The sequence below is a fragment of the Epinephelus fuscoguttatus genome, linkage group LG22 (assembly GCF_011397635.1).
Source record: "Epinephelus fuscoguttatus linkage group LG22, E.fuscoguttatus.final_Chr_v1".
Taxonomy (NCBI): Eukaryota; Metazoa; Chordata; class Actinopteri; order Perciformes; family Serranidae; genus Epinephelus; species Epinephelus fuscoguttatus.
Genome location: NC_064773.1, coordinates 29922282 through 29935109, shown reverse-complemented (window position 1 = coordinate 29935109; position 12828 = coordinate 29922282). Strand labels below are relative to the sequence as shown.

General features: G+C 42.8%; 1 protein-coding gene and 1 long non-coding RNA gene across 7 annotated transcripts in view; both read right to left on the bottom strand.

Moving 5' to 3' along the window:
• The window catches only part of kcnc2 (potassium voltage-gated channel, Shaw-related subfamily, member 2), a 314895-nt gene that overhangs the window by 199914 nt on the left and 102153 nt on the right, over positions 1–12828 (bottom strand). The gene's annotated exons all lie outside the window — the stretch shown is intronic.
• On the bottom strand, positions 1330–6486 carry LOC125882496 (uncharacterized). Its single transcript, XR_007448338.1, has 4 exons — positions 6350–6486; positions 3017–3054; positions 2457–2600; positions 1330–1419 (listed from the first exon to the last, which is right to left on the bottom strand). It is a non-coding gene; the product is annotated as an uncharacterized LOC125882496 (long non-coding RNA).

Genomic DNA, 12828 nt, shown 5'->3' with positions numbered 1-12828 from the left:
AAATCCCTTCTCTGTTTATCAATGCACTGATGCATCTTTTTCACGTCCTCCGTGAAGGGCAGGAGCTGTGGCCTGTTCCATTTCGCCTCAGTGAGTGTCCTGAGGGCCTGCGATGAAATGCATTCATTCCATTTTGTGTTGCATATCTGTCTGAACACCTTTGCATTGTGAATGGCCTCCTCGTCACCTGACATCATGCCCTCACATTCGAGAATATTGGCCAACTTTTTAAGGCTATGGCCTAATTTCAACGCTAAGGATGGTGTTGTGTAAGTCCCAGTTTCCTCGCTAAATCCAGCTACCACCTTTACAGCTTCAATCACGCGAGGAAAATTGGCTGGTGCAAAAATCAGACATTTCTTTCAAATTCTGGCTCTGCTGTCCCTGTAGGAGCAAGCGCCCTGTCTCGCATCTTTTGTCGAATATATTCATGCTTTGTGATATCATGACCATGTTTGTTAAACAGATGTTCACCCAACTTCAATATGAGCCTTTCATTGCGGACAGCATGTGCTACATCATCTTCGTTCATAGAAAGAACCAGTTTCCACAGCTGCTCACTGACACTGTTTGGAACTGGCTGAGTGTATGCACAGAGGGTTTGGACCCTAGACTTTCCTCTTTTGTACCCCTCAGCTGTCCTCTTTAGGTGGCAGATCTTCATGTGTTTCCACAGTGATTTTCTTTTTAGATAACCCTCGTAGTTTATACAGTGCATATAATCAGAAGGCTTTACAGGATCGTTTGGTTGCTGACGGTATCACAATCCCTTTTCCTTTTGAGCACATCACTATTGTGGATACGGTTCCCCTTATTCCTTAAGAGAGATAACTGAATCCTTCGCTCTTTAGAGCCTTTTGGAAACGCAATTGCTCTAGCCACATCTGGCTTGTCTTTATGTTTAGACTCTAAATGACGAGCCATTTTACGGTAAGGTTTTGAACAAAATGTACAATAAGATGTTTTGTTGTACAATCTGCCACCATCAGGGTTTTTTTTCAATGTCATTACCATCACAGACTTGTCAGGCGATGATCCGCTCTCTTTTGATGTCTGAGGACGCCTTTTCTTGCATGGTACAATGACTTCCTCAGCATGATCTGGAGATCTTTTCTGGGCTTTTCTCTTACTCGTCTTTTTTGTCGTTTGACGTGAGCTGCATCATCGCTGTCCTGACATGTCATGACAGTGACAGAATCATCTGTTGACGGTCCACTCTCTTTTGCAGGCAGGAGATGCGTGTTCTTGAGTAGGACAGATACTTTCTGATCTGAATGTGTTGTTTGCACGTTTCTCTTCCTTCAGTTTGACATCAAGTGAGCTATCACTGCTGGTTACTCCACATTCAGGGACATAGTCATCCTCACTAAATTCAAAACTTGATTCCTCTGACACCAACCCGAGAGCTTCTCTGTCCGGCTAAAAAACAAGAGGTTAAAAATCAGATTTCTAAGTCCTGCTTGGTAAGTATCTGAAATCATTTTTTTCACAGCAGATCTCATTGTTTGAGAAAACAATGACATGCTCACTATCAACCTGAACAGGTAAGTACTCTAAATAATGCTACTTACAAGCAATAGTAACTAGAATTCCCTACACATGAAACAGTTACTGGTTTCACGCTATATCACTAGCACTACATATTTGCCATTGCTATTTTACAGTTAAGATTATTCATGTGTATCTATATACATGTACTGTATATCTCACTTGCAATGGTCATGGCCAGTTACTGTGGTAGTTTGGTAGAAGTAGTACTTTGTCTGACATCAGGTTCTCCAATGGCATCAACCAGCAGCTGCCTCTCTGTGTGAAGACTAATGTCTTTCTGTTATGTGTCAGTGTAAACATGGCAACATCTTTGACTGTGCACCTTTTTAACTATAGGCCAGTGGGTGTGAGCAGGTTTGTCACAAAGAGTAAACCCACCAAAAATATGTTATATATGTTACAGTGATCACAAGATCACGGAGTGAGCTGTAGCCACTGAGCATCTGTTAGCTCAGGGATCACAGAGGCTGCAGCACAGTCACTGACAGAAGCTTCTTACATGGCTACAGCTAACTCTGTAGTCACGTGATCACTCTGAAACAAAATTTTAACACTAACATATATAACATATTTTCGGTGAGTTTACTCTTTGTGACAAACCTGCTCACACCCACTGGCCTATGGTGTAAAAAGGTGTGAGGCTACACTGTCAAACACGTTGCAATGTTTACACTGACACACAACAGAAAGACATACTTTTCACAGAGAGGCAGCTGCTGGTTGTTGCTGTGCATGCAGCGGACACATGTTGTAGTGGTGTGACTAACATAGAATTGAAGTAAACAAATCTGTGTCATGGATCTGCCTCATTTACCTGATCCAGCTAATTAGTCAATATCGGAGCCAATATCCGATCTTAATATCGGATCTACGCATCCCTGTTTAAAGGGTGTAGCAGGACTTACTGCTGTATCCTGCTGACAATGTAGAACCAAGGTCCTCTTCCTCTCCTCCTTTTGCCTCTCTGCCTGTGCCGCCTCGTAGCGCTTTTCACACATGTCATGGTGTGATTTGAGCTTCTGTATATAAAGCATATGGCGACTTTTTGCCTGTGAAACACCAAACACCCGTAAAAATGAAGTTCAAATGTTTTTCACAATTGTTCAGTGAAAGCTATACGGCTTTTCTATTTTGGCATTTAAATCTAATTTGAGGGGACCATGTAAAGAGCCATAGCAAAGAGAAGGATCAACACGTGCTGAACACCATGTGCTTATCTTTAGTTGTCTGACCACAGCACATAAAAATATTGTGTCTTAAATGGAACAGACAGTATGAGTCTGTTCAGACACTATGAGACTATCTGAGCAGATTCATAGGAGTCAAATCCATCAACTCTGAAACTGAACAGACTCCACAGGATAACACAAACACCAGGATCAGATTGGTGGCCTCCCATAAACTCAGTATTATCTGGTGATTTTACTGGTTTAAATGTTACTTGTAAGAAGATGGCATAACCTACCTCCTCCTCATGTTCAGGCTCACTGCTACCATCGACATCTAAAAATAAAAATCACAGAAAAGGTAAATGTTAAATCAGCTGAGGTTGAGCCTCTCACTGACCAGTTGGAGTTGTCCAGTCTTTGTCTACTAGATGTTGTTACTTGTTCTGAGGTTGCCATCATGGTCAATGTGTTGCATTGCTTCAGTTTAAAGGAGCAGTGAAACAGAAACTGAGTGATGAGCTGCTTTGAACGGGAGAGCAGAACATCATCATCTTAGCTGCTTCAAAACATGACCATAGAAAACATTGATATCGGTTGCCGCTTGTTTTCTCGAGTACTTTCACCACCTTCTTCATATTTTTTAGACTATGTTTTCTGCTTTTTCTGATCTCACTGTGTCTCTACCTTATGCTAGGTATTATATTCTTTATAATTTTACTATGAAGAACTTTGTGAATTCTTTCTGTGTAAAGTACTGTAAAAAAATAAACATTACTTACTTACTTACTTCTCTGTTGTTCAACAGACCTTTAATTTGAAGCTACAATTTTTCAACCACTGAACAACTGTGTTCCTGCACGCAAACACTCCTCCTCTGTCCGACTCAAACAGCTGATTTGTGAATCATTACTGTGTGAACCCAGGGTAAGCTTGCAGGGTTCAAGGCTAAGGTTTTTTTTTTTCACTTGCCCGGTCGGGCAAGTTGGTCAGAGATCTACTGGCCCAAAGTCAGTTTTTACTTGCCCTATAAAAATTGTTTAATTTAAGCGGCTATCAATTAACAAAGACTGCAGTTATTTTTATGTTATGTAATCTTTATTCACACTGTATTTATTAATTAAAACAACATATGTCATGTATTGTAGCTTAATTCCTACACAAATATGACAGTGTCAGGGCTTAAAGTGAAAAATTTGTCAATCATTCTCCGTCTATAATTTTGCGCCCTACTTGAGCCATGCCCACCTCTATTTATTTTTCACCTCTCTCCAGTTCTGTTCTACTGAGACCGGGTTTAATATATTTTGCTTCCATCTCTCTGCCCTGCTCTACTCTACTTCAATGCTACTTAGCTCTCTCTACTCTACCAGTAGACTACCACATCCACCTGTTGCACAAAAACAGCAGTGTTTCCCCTCGGATGGAGTTGTAGCAGCGGAGGTGAAGCACACGCATGAAAAATAATTTTCACATGCGTGAAACTTTTTTGTATGCTTGCAAAGCACAGCCTGCTGGGATGTTTCTGTGTATCTACTGGCACCAGAAGGGCTCTTTAGGACTAAATACATACAGTACATCCGTGCACAGTAATGAGCAGGTGAAATGTCTGTCTAGCTTACATATGAGGTGTCTCAAGATTTAGGAACATACAATTTTATTGAATATAATAAATAGTGCTGCACGATTTGATAAAATGTGTGATTGCGATTACAATATAATAATAATGTAATAAATAAATGGTATCATGAGTCTTTTGCTTGATTCAATGTTTCCTACATTATATTAGGGGGCACTGACCTGACAGTTATTATTATGGACAGACAGTGTGTCAATGACCATTAACAGACTGAGCACAGTCAAACACTGCTCACACAGCAGCGCAGCACATCTGCAGATGAAAATTAGCCTGTATGGCTAAATTTGGCACATTTACATGACTTAAGTGATTATGTTAATTAATGTGCACTGTCCCTTCTTAAATAAAATAAACATAAACACAAACTGTACACACAGCGGCGCGAGCCTGTGTTGTGTTCAGGCGTTGTCACGTAAATGACAAATTCCGGCACGCCATAGCACAACACAGCAGCATGTCAAGTGGGCCGAAACAGAGCAAAATTGCTCAATTTTTCATTTGTTATGGAGTCCATGATTTCCCTGTGACACATAGAAATGTTTGCTTAACTGTGCTTGGATGTTGTTTTATGAGGCTCTGACAGCTTTCAGTTGTCTCTTTGTCTTTAACGTTACACGGCTCGTCTTTCTCTCGCATGCACTCTTCCTACTTCTCTCTGTGCTGTCTCAAGTGCTGATATAGATTGGTCGTGTTGCTGGACGTGGCGACTTTAACTTTTAAACTTTTACACAGCATGTCTTTCTGTTCATGCTCATGCTCATGCATGTTCATGCTGTTCTGCTCATGCTCTTCTTCAGCGTCTGTGTTGGTCACTGCTGCACGCCGGCTGCACCAGGATAGCTTGTGGGCGTGATGTCAACAAATTCCACACACTATAGGAGAGGCATTATTATGTAATCGCACAGCCTGACATCGCGATTGCGACTGCGATTAGATTAATCGTGCAGCACTAATAATAAAGTAAAAAGTCACTTGACATGCTGCTGTTTTGTGCTATGACCTATTTAAGTGTTGGAAGTTGTTATTTACGTGACAACGCCTGAACACAACACAAGCTCAGCATGAGTGCCGTACTGAGCTGCTGTGCGAGCAGCGTGTCTGTCTGTGCGTAACAGCAGTCTGTTGATGGTTATTTACACACTGTCCATTTCAATAACTTTGTCAGCTGACAAACTGCACCGGCTCGGGTCAGGTTTGGTCAGGAAAATGCGGCCCGAGCCGCTCTAGCGTGCTCACCTGTGTGTGTGGCGGAACTCCGCCGTGCACCTCCATCAGAGCAGAAGAGCACGTTTTAAAATACATTTATTTTATCAATTAGTTATTAACTTTTACTATTTTTAGCAACTTGCCCGATCAGGCAAGTGAGTTGTTAGTTTACATGCCCGACCGCGAGTTTTACTTGCCCCAGGCAATCGGGCAATCCTTATTGTTGAGCCCTGGCTTGTGTACAGTTATACAGTAGTTCAAGGGTTCACAAACTGTAGCTCCAGAGCAAAGGTCTGTTTGATGGTGAGACATAGGAGAAAATACTCAAATAAAAACATTAACTGATATTGTTTTTTCCTCTTTTTGATTTAGCTGACATGTGTTAGTGGAGGATCCAGTACACAGCAGCTCCTCACTCAACTTGCAAATTATTGGTGGTTACACAATAATTTATATGATTAAATATATAATTATGTCAAAATGCAAACTAACTGAATAATGATGATATACATTTACTAAAGAGTAACAATAACACTAACAGTAGCCTTTAACAGAGGGTTGTGTGCTCGGCTGTCCAAGTTCGTTTCCCATCATTACTGAATCAAGATTCAATATTCTCTTTATCGTCATTCAGAAGAAAACATCAAAGATGCAGAGTAGAACAAAAGTACAAGCATGGCTCGATAAAAAACACAGATAAATAATAAACAGGATGCAAAGAACGATTCAATATATATACAGGTTTCACAAATTACTTTCTGGATTGTGTTCTGGATTACTTTCATACCTGCACATTCAGAGCTGAGTCCTGTGGATCTCAAACTCGGGCCATCCTCCTGTCAGCACAGACACAGTCAACATGTCAGATTACATACAGCAGTCAAAGTAATAACAGCAGTATTCAATCATCTACAACAATAATAGTCATTACTTACTATTTTGTGATGTTTAATTAATTTTGAAATCACCAATATTATCAAACCACTAACTCAAGTATTGTTCAGTGTTTTCCACAAAATAGATCAGATTCTGGCATGATTCAGTGAAAAGAAGGCAATGTAACTTCACTCAGCAGAACACTTCAATTTCACATTACAACAGCCAATTTCTGGATTGAGAAATGAAAAATGAGCATAACAAGTTTCACCGAGTCTCTCTCTCATCCACGCAGTCTGTGTCACGTGAGACACGAAGCCGCGACCAGAGTTAAAAGTACAAATGGTTAAATCCCGACCAACACCGCCGTTTATATCCGGTCTTAAGCCCTGGCTAATAGTGTAGCACGTGAAGCTAGCGGTCATGGTCAGCTAACATTAGCTAACAAAGGCTAACCCACACAGCTAACTTCCTAAACTGCATTTTGCGACGTCATTCTCTATTTTCATGCTGGACACAATTGTACAGTTGTTATAAATGTAACTCAAGAAGACATGGCGAGCCTATTTCATGAACTTAATACTCACCGTCTCCATCACGAATCCAGCTCTGTTTACCTCCTCCTCCTCCTCCTTCTCCTCTCTGCCTCCGGACGCACTCTGACGTCACTCGTCAGGCGCAGGTGCGCCAGTCGACAAAGGGGGCAGTGGGGGAGGGGCATAGTCCGGATGGGGACCTCAAAAATCAGGTTGTGTGTGTTAAGACAATAATCACCCAGAGTAGGTGGAAGAACTACAGCTTCATAGTAATGGGGACCTCAGACAGTAATCACCCAGAGTAGGTGGAAGGACTACAGCTTCAGTAATGGGGACCTCAAAATCAGGTTGTGTGTGTTAAGACAGTAATCACCCAGAGTAGGTGGAAGGACTACAGCTTCATAGTAATGGGGACCTCAAAAATCAGGTTGTGTGTGTTAAGACAATAATCACCCAGAGTAGGTGGAAGGACTACAGCTTCAGTAAGTAAAGACCAGGTACTCAAGTGTTAAAAAAAAAAAACATCAGGGGATGGTGGATTTTATCACAGGGGCACATAATTTGTGCTGATGACAGCGCAGAGTAGGTCTGCCATAGCACCACTGCTCTTACATAGTTAGGGTCAAATGCACAGGAGAAGTCCAAAATCATTTCTTCTTCTTCTACTTAGGTCAACCGATGATACTAATAATAATCAAAGTCAATTTTGCTTTTAGAATAATGAATTATAGTGTATTTTTCAAAACTTAGTGGTACCACTTAGTGGTATATGATCAAAACTGGTATCTAAGGGTTAATTTTTAATTGTGATTAATTAAATCATAAATTAACCCTATGGGCCCTAGGTCTTTTTAGGGTATTTTTACTGCCTTTACTTTTAAGCTCATATCACAGTCATTATAAAGGCTACATACACATGCTATATCTTGTTTTTTTCGGGACAATCTGAGCTAACCAGATTTGCCATCATTTCATGTCCTTCTATGTGCCTGTATTTTATATTAATTTTTATATCAATGAAAAGAACAAATCTGTGTGACTAAATTCTTACATTTTTACATATATCTCACCATAGCAAGTTAGAAGTTGACATATTCTGCCATATATGAAGAGGGGAGACTCTCTGGAATCTGGCAATATAAGAACCATGATGCTGGGACATTCTGTCACTTCACAGCTGTCCAAAACATGTGGTTTGTGCCAGGCAGATGTGATTGCCAGTATTTTTTCATTATTGCAAGAAATTCCATTGACTCATTCACAAGTCAAAAATGTGTTTTATCTAAAAGAAAGATGCAATATTTACATCTAAGTGTCTCTCAGCTTTAACCGATATTGTCCAGCACCTCAAGCCTTCTTACTGTCCTCTTGACAGCATCCCACCTCATCTTTTTGCCCTCTGTTATGGATCTGATAAATTCATCTTCGTCCCAGCTGCCTTTAAACATGCTGGGGTCCAGCCGTCATCAAAAAACATAATCTAGACCCCACAGTTTTATTCAACTTTAGGCCTATCTCCAAGCTTACTTTTCTTTCTAAGGTCTTGGAGAAGGTGGTTAATGAACAGCTACATTATTTTATTGATCTAAATGACATTTCCGAGAAGTTCCAGTCTGGTTTTAAGTCACGCCATTGCACAGAAACAGTGCTTTAAAAATTTTAAATGACCTTCTTTTAACAGTTGACTCTGGTAACTCTGCGGTCCTGGTCCCTCTGGATCTGACAGCTGCCTTTGATGCAGTGGATCGCAACCTTCTCCTGTCTCGCTTAAACACCTGTGTGGGCATTAAGGATATTGTTCTTATGTGGTTTCAGTCCTACCTGTCAGACAGGAGCTTCTCTGTCCAGCTTCGGCCACTTCCCCCCTGAGCTGTGGGGTGCCTCAGGGTTCTATTTTGGGTCCTCCTCTTTCGATATATATGTTGCCATTGGGATCCATATTTAGAAAGCACAATGTCTCATTTCACCGCTTTAGAGATGACGTACAAATCTATCTGCTTTTAAAAACAAATGAGCAAGCCTCTGTTCAGGTGTTATTAGACTGCCTCAATGATATCCGATCTTGGATGGAAGTGAACTTTCTCTCCATGAACAAAAATCTGGGACCTCTTGGGTCAAAGGTCGTCGCGCAGCGGCCAAAGAGACACATTGTTTTTTTAAAAGCACTGTCTTTTCTTTAATAATTCATCAACGCTTTGAGGTAGGGGGCTGACCTTTGAGTATGCACATCAGGAGGCCACAGACAACCACTGTGCAAAGTTTCAGACCCGTGTGACCTTGGGAAAGGTCAAAGGTCAACCCTTTGGGGGAGATCTGGACAATTTTTTCATACCTTTGTTCCAGATTATCGTTTAGTGGCTCTGGGGGATCCTCTGTTCTGAATCTGGGACCCCTGGGGTCAAAGGTCGCCACGCAGCGGCCAAAGAGACACATTTTTGTTTTAAAAGCACTGTCTTTTCTTTAATAATTCATCAATGCTTTGAGGTAGGGGGCTGACCTTTGAGTATGTGCATCAGGATGCCACAGGCGACCACTGTGCAAAGTTTCAGACCTGTGCGACCTTGGGAAAGGTCAAAGGTCAACCCTTTGGGGCGATCTGGACAATTTTTTCATACCTTTGTTCCAGATTATCGTTTAGTGGCCCTGGGGGATCCTCTGTTCTGAATCTGGGACCCCTGGGGTCAAAGGTCGCCACGCAGCGGCCAAAGAGACACATTTTTGTTTTAAAAGCACTGTCTTTTCTTTAATAATTCATCAATGCTTTGACGTAGGGGGCTGATAGTCGAGTATGTCGTGCGCCACAGAGCCTTCTGCTAGGATTTTTTGTCACGTTGCGATACGACCACCGCAGAGCTAGTTAGCTTTGCAGAGCGTCTACAGAGTTGGGACTCAGGGAGACTGATACAGGTCTTACGTAAGGCCCGCAGCCCAAGTTTCATGTGGTTTGGTCCATTTTTGTGGCCGTGGCGAGCCTTAATTGGTTCAAAATGCGAACCTTTAGAAGCCCGCCCCTCGGAAACTACCGGGCCGATCGGAACCTAACTGATGTCTACCAGCTCATCTTGGGCCCCTAGACAACATATAAAAAAATCAGACTCCTGCGACTTTTAGAAAAACATTTCCTCCCAAACCTCCTCTCTGGTCAAAGGGTGTAAGAGGACATAAGTCTGACAGCTCCTGATTTTGAGTTTCTGAAACAGACAAAAAAAAATCTACAGGACTTCGGGGTTTTTTGTTCCAGATTATCATTCAGTGGCTCTGGGGGATCCTCTGTTCCCAATCTGGGGCCCCTGGGGTCAAAGGTCGCCGCGCAGTAGTCAAAGAGACACGTTCTTTAAAAAGCACTATCTTTTCTTTAATAATTCATCAACGCTTTGAGGTAGGGGGCTGACCTTCCAGTATGTGCATCAGGAGGCCACAGGCGACCACTGTGCAAAGTTTCAGACCTGTGTGACCTTGGGAAAGGTCAAAGGTCAACCCTTTGAAGGAGATCTGGACAATTTTTTCATACCTTTGTTCCAGATTATCGTTTAGTGGCTCTGGGGGATCCTCTGTTCTGAATCTGGGACCCCTGGGGTCAAAGGTCGCCACGCAGCGGCCAAAGAGACACGTTTTTTGTTTTAAAAACACTGTCTTTTCTTTAATAATTCATCAATGCTTTGACGTAGGGGGCTGATAGTCGAGTATGTCGTGTGCCACAGAGCCTTCTGCTAGGATTTTTTTGTCCCGTGATGATACGACCACCGCAGAGCTAGTTAGCTTTGCAGAGCGTCTACAGAATTGGGACTCAGGGAGACTGATACAGGTCTTACGTAAGGCCCGAAGCCCAAGTTTCATGTGGTTCAGTCCATTTTTGTGGCCGTGGCGAGCCTTAATTGGTTCAAAAATGCTAACCTTTAGAAGCCCGCCCCTCGGAAACTACCAGGCCGATCGGAACCTAACTGATGTCTACCGGCTCGTCTTGGGCCCCCGAACGACATATAAAAAAATCAGACTCCTGCGACTTTTAGAAAAACATTTCCTCCCAAACCTCCTCTCTGGTCAAAGGGTGTAAGAGGACATAAGTCTGACAGCTCCTGATTTTGAGTTTCTGAAACAGGCAAAAAAAAATCTACAGGACTTTGGGGTTTTGTTCCAGATTATCGTTCAGTGGCTCTGGGAGATCCTCTGTTCCCAATCTGGGGCCCCTGGGGTCAAAGGTCGCCGCGCAGTAGTCAAAGAGACACGTTCTTTTAAAAGCACTGTCTTTTCTTTAATAATTCATCAACGCTTTGAGGTAGGGGGCTGACCTTCCAGTATGCGCATCAGGACGCCACAGGCGACCACTGTGCAAAGTTTCAGACCTGTGTGACCTTGGGAAAGGTCAAAGGTCAACCCTTTGAAGGAGATCTGGACAATTTTTTCATACCTTTGTTCCAGATTATCGTTTAGTGGCCCTGGGGGATCCTCTGTTCTGAATCTGGGACCCCTGGGGTCAAAGGTCATACGGCAGGCCAAAGAGACACCTTTTTTCTTTTAAAAGCACTGTCTTTTCTTTAATAATTCATCAATGCTTTGACGTAGGGGGCTGACCTTTGAGTATGCACATCAGGACGCCACAGGCGACCACTGTGCAAAGTTTCAGATCCGTGTGACCTTGGGAAAGGTCAAAGGTCAACCCTTTGGGGCGATCTGGACAATTTTTTCATACCTTTGGTCCAGATTAGCGGTTAGTGGCCCTGGGGGATCCTCTGTTCTGAATCTGGGACCCTTCAAAGGTCGAGCGCAGCGCCAAAGAGACACGTGTTTTTTTAAAGCACTGTCTTTTCTTTAATAATTCATCAATGCTTTGACGTAGGGGCTGATAGTCGAGTATGTCGTGTGCCACAGAGCCTTCTGCTAGGATTTTTGTCACGCTATGCGATATGACCACCACAGAGCTAGTTAGCTTTGCAGAGCATCTACAGAATTGGGACTCAGGGAGACTGATACAGGTCTTACGTAAGGCCCGCAGCCCAAGTGTCATGTGGTTTGGTCCATTTTTGTGGCTGTGGCGAGCCTTAATTAGTTAAAAAATGCTAACCTTTAGAAGCCCGCCCCTCGGAAACTACCGGGCCGATCGGAACCTAACTGATGTCTACCAGCTCATCTTGGGCCCCTAGACAACATATAAAAAAATCAGACTCCTGGGACTTTTAGAAAAACATTTCCTCCAAAACCTCCTCTCTGGTCAAAGGTGTAAGAGGACATAAGTCTGACAGCTCCTGATTTTGAGTTTCTGAAACAGGCAAAAAAATCTACAGGACTTTGGGGTTTTTGTTCCAGATTATCGTTCAGTGGCTCTGGGGATCCTCTGTTCCCAATCTGGGGCCCCTGGGGTCAAAGGTCGCGCGCAGTAGTCAAGAGACACATTCTTTAAAAGCACTGTCTTTTCTTTAATAATTCATCAACGCTTTGAGGTAGGGGGCTGACCTTCCAGTATGTGCATCAGGAGGCCACAGGCGACCACTGTGCAAAGTTTCAGACCTGTGTGACCTTGGGAAAGGTCAAAGGTCAACCCTTTGAAGGAGATCTGGACAATTTTTTCATACCTTTGTTCCAGATTATCGTTTAGTGGCTCTGGGGGATCCTCTGTTCTGAATCTGGGACCCCTGGGGTCAAAGGTCGCCACTCAGCGGCCAAAGAGACACGTTTTTGTTTTAAAAGCACTGTCTTTTCTTTAATAATACATCAATGCTTTGAGGTAGGGGGCTGACCTTCGAGTATGCGCATCAGGACGCCACAGGCGACCACTGTGCAAAGTTTCAGACCTGTGTGACCTTGGGAAAGGTCAAAGGTCAACCCTTTGGGGCGATCTGGACAATTTTTTCATACC